Raw genomic sequence first — 4,213 nt, forward strand, 5'->3', positions numbered from 1 at the left:
GCAGTACTGTTATCTGTTCTCACAATAACTGAGATGTACTTTGGATAGAGTAAGAAATGTGACAAGCATTTCGATCCCTAAAGCTAGGATAGAACAGCAACAATGAAATCATATCAGTGTTGTCACAGTTGTGGGAGAAAGAAAATGTTTAATCACATATGTTAGTTGTATGCTCATGACTCCTAAATGCAGAAACTGTACAATGAAGAAAGTATGGTCTGCAGTTTTGTTTTTCATAAAACTCTATTGCCTTAACTTGTATGGTAGGAAGTTCACTGTTTGAGTGGACTACACTTTGCTGAAGTGACTAATGAACTTTAAAAATCTGGTAGGGACAACAGCAGACTGGATCACACTACTGCAAAAATATGACTTTGCCACAGTGCATAGCCTGGTTCAGCAATAAAAAAGTTGAAATGGATTATCTCACTGTACATTGAGACCTTGTCCATTCGGGGAATGTCCAGATCCTAAATACTGTGTGGGAGTTGAAACCATAGCCACTTCCACCATAGCAAAGACAAGCCAATAACATACGAGATTCCACTGGCTGATGAATGACAAAAATAAAACTCCAGGAGCTCCCACCTAGCATGGGAGCTCCTTGCTGTGCAGCAGGGTGAAGCTCAATCTATAATAGTAGAGGAGCATAGCACAGATGCATGAAATCTGTGACACATCTACAGTCAATTGTAAGTGCAGGAAGGTGTGATGTATCATTGCTTTAAACCATCAAGACATGATTCTTAGACTGTGCTGCAGCATGTGGCTCTTAGAGATCTATGGCAAAAGATACTCCAGATTTTGCACAATACAAAGGTTGGAGGATGCCAACCTTTGACAGTGGTTCTTCTGGCCATATTCAAATCGAGATTTTCAGCACTGGTGTGAATACTGTATAGTATGTGTTGCACAGAGAAAGAACCAAACAAGGTAAGGCAAACTCCAAATAAGAATTATTGGGTCTCCTCTGCATATCATAGGCCTAGATATCAGTGGTCCACTCTTGGAGACTGTGAGAGATCATCAATAAATACTCACTGTTATTGACTTCTTCACAAAATGGGCAGAGGCTTAGCCATTTATCAATACATTAGCACAATTCATAGCTAATGTATTGACAGAGAACTGGATAGAATGGTTTAAAGTACCAGAAGATATCCACTTGGATCAAGCAGCTAATTTCAGTTCAAAGTACCACGAAAAAATCTCATAGATCACGGAGCTAATTTCAACAGCCAACTGTTAGCACACTCACCTTATCACCCCAGTCTGATGGTTTAGTATAATGGGTAATACAGGCTCCCAAAGAGATGTTTGCAAAATATGTTAATCCTGACAGAACTAACTAGGATGAGCACTTGCCATCTATGATGACATCATATAGAGCAACAGAACAAGGATCTACAGTCTGTTTGCCAAATATGATCATGTTCAGACAGGAAATACTACTCCTTGTTGATACATAGTTCTTCACCACAAGATGATGCCCCATAATGTCTGCTGGGAAGTACATCAGATTTACAAGCTACAAGGAAATTGTGTTTCCTCTGAATGTATATTGAAGTACAGTAGTCAAAGCACAAGTTTTATTCCTGGCTAATTAAACCTTTGGTTAAGAAGTATTAATTTATCCAAATATTGTGAAGCCTGAAATGTAAATAAGTAGAGTTTTACAGTCACTAGATGACACTACTATCAGTACCAAGTGTAGCTTCAGAGGGTAACCCAAGTGTTACTGCAGTAATTCATGTGGTAGCCACAGACAATTTACTATATATTACCAGAATACTTCACAAGTATGAGAGCAGTTTAGATATATAATAATATATATATGTATATAAATAAGTATACGTGTGGTCTCGTGTGTTTATGAATATTACATAAAGTCATCAATAAGTGTTTTATGACACAAGTGAATCAATTATACAAATAGCCAATAAACAGCTAGAAGATGAAGACAAAGGATTTGATCTTGACATTAAGAATTGATGAATATAAGGTTAACTATGATAATTGACCAGGAAAGTATTATTGGGAAAATGCAGTGCACCTTTTATTTTTGTCAATACTATTAAGAGAATGTTTCAATTTTGACATTAAAATATTCGACATGTAGTGAATTTTCATAGAAGATATAAAAGTAACAAAAAGACTCACACTGGGGCTGAGAGAAATAGTTTTACCTGGGGTTTTGAAGGATATTACAATGTATTTCTTTGTTAAAGGATAATTTTGTATTAGTGTTTTTGTATGGTATTATGTTATATTTTAGACAGAGTCACAGAGTGTTTCTTTTATTATGTATCATATTGATTAAAAAATTATTGTTCGACAGTTTTTCTTTTATCAATATTACCATGTTATTTTCAATCTTGACGAATTGATTATATTTGGATTAATTCACAAGGTGTTAAACTATATGTTATAGTAAACAAAATTCTGTTTGTGTAATTCAGTTGTAGTTCTTTGCTGAAGGTTTGTGTTGTCCATGTGGCATTTAATCATTCTAAGGAACAAAGGAAAGTTAACATGCTTCTTTGCCATGTTGCTAGTTTATAGTATATTGGATTTAAGTTTAATATTAATTGTCAGTTTGAGGTCAAGCCTAAAACAGAGAGGAGGGGAAAAAGTGTGATATGTTTGCGTATCATGTCTTTTCATCATCTTTTGTAATGTAGAAATTTTTAAATTTTTCGTTTAGTTTGTTACTATGCAGTTTGGCATGAACACATGTTCCATAAAACTATTGAAAATACTTTGTTTTAGCTGCCTGTGTTTTTTTTATCTTGCAGCAGATAACACCAACTTTACCTGAAAAAATGTTGCAACATCTTTTCAGTGGCTGGGTGGATGATATCTGTATGTTACAGCCGATTAATGCTATAAAAAAATGACCAGTCACTTGGTAACACTATCGCAAAAACCATAGATCGGGACCTATATTCTTTCTCATTTCTATTTGGTTTTTATCATGTTTAGTTCTGTAGGGATTCATCTTGAAAGGCAGAAAGTTGATCCAATAAAAGTGACTGCCTAAGTGTCTACACAAGAATGCACACAGTTTGCTTGCTTTGTAATCAATACTGTTTTCACTTTCCATCAAATGTATCCAATATGTTTACTTCTCACACAACTTAAAACTCAGATGATTTTGTAAATTTCCTGGTCAATCTTCCCATTATTATGTGGACCTATCTGATACTTGCCAAGAAATCGGTTTATCTAACAATAGCACACAGGTACTTATTCTGAAATTATCATTGCAACAGCAGATTTCAGGAACATCTAAATTATGGTGGGAAAGCACAGCTTATGTAAGATCCCTTGTTACCTACACAATTCACGTGAAAAATTATGGATAAGTGATACATGCTCTACAATATATATATATATATATATATAGTCATGTTTTGTTCACAACAAGGATAGCTTTTCAGGATTTAAGATGTAAGTTTGTTTATTGTTAAGCACAAAACTACACAATGGGCTACCTGTACTGTTATAAGGTATCTGACTTACTACTGAGCCATGGGTGGCTTCAAATATATGTACCAGTTTGAAAATCATTTTAATTCTAAAAATCTAAAATTTCATGATTTTTATATTAACTATTTTATACTTAGGTCTATCATTGGGAGAATCAGGATTACAAGTAAAATATAACTATATATATAACTAACAGCTTTTACAAGTAGATACTTTACAGTTAATGCAACCTAACAATTTGATCACCTTTGGAAAACAGATCTTCTTTCTTTGAAAATGAACAGGAAATGAGGTCACTTAAAAAACAGCATGGGTTTTTTCTATAACTTTGTGACACACATGCATGGTGGGGAAAACCATGAAAAAAAAGTTTAAAATGTACCATAAAACAGTTATAACATTAATTATCATCGAAAAAAAAAGTACATTAGTAAGTATTTTTGACAGAACACAATAATTTAAGACATTGAAGTATGTAGTTTTTGTTTAATATGTATATAAGAGACAGTAACAATGACAAACATTAAAACAAATCCAAATTTCTAAGGGAGTAAAGTTATATAAATTTTTCTTCGTAACTGTTTATTTCTGTGAGCTCACTTCTTAAAATGATAGTGGCTGCTTACTAAGGAAGTTCACAAACTATCTCATTACAACAGTATGTATTTTCATTACATTAAAAATAGGGACTAAAACTGTAATATATATATATATATATATATAT

General features: G+C 33.4%; 1 protein-coding gene across 1 annotated transcript in view; it reads right to left on the minus strand.

Moving 5' to 3' along the window:
* Nucleotides 1-4,213, minus strand: part of LOC106472252 (zinc finger protein 112-like) — a 55,645-nt gene that overhangs the window by 25,995 nt on the left and 25,437 nt on the right. The gene's annotated exons all lie outside the window — the stretch shown is intronic.

This window comes from Limulus polyphemus, unplaced genomic scaffold, assembly GCF_000517525.1.
Source record: "Limulus polyphemus unplaced genomic scaffold, Limulus_polyphemus-2.1.2 Scaffold5195, whole genome shotgun sequence".
Taxonomy (NCBI): Eukaryota; Metazoa; Arthropoda; class Merostomata; order Xiphosura; family Limulidae; genus Limulus; species Limulus polyphemus.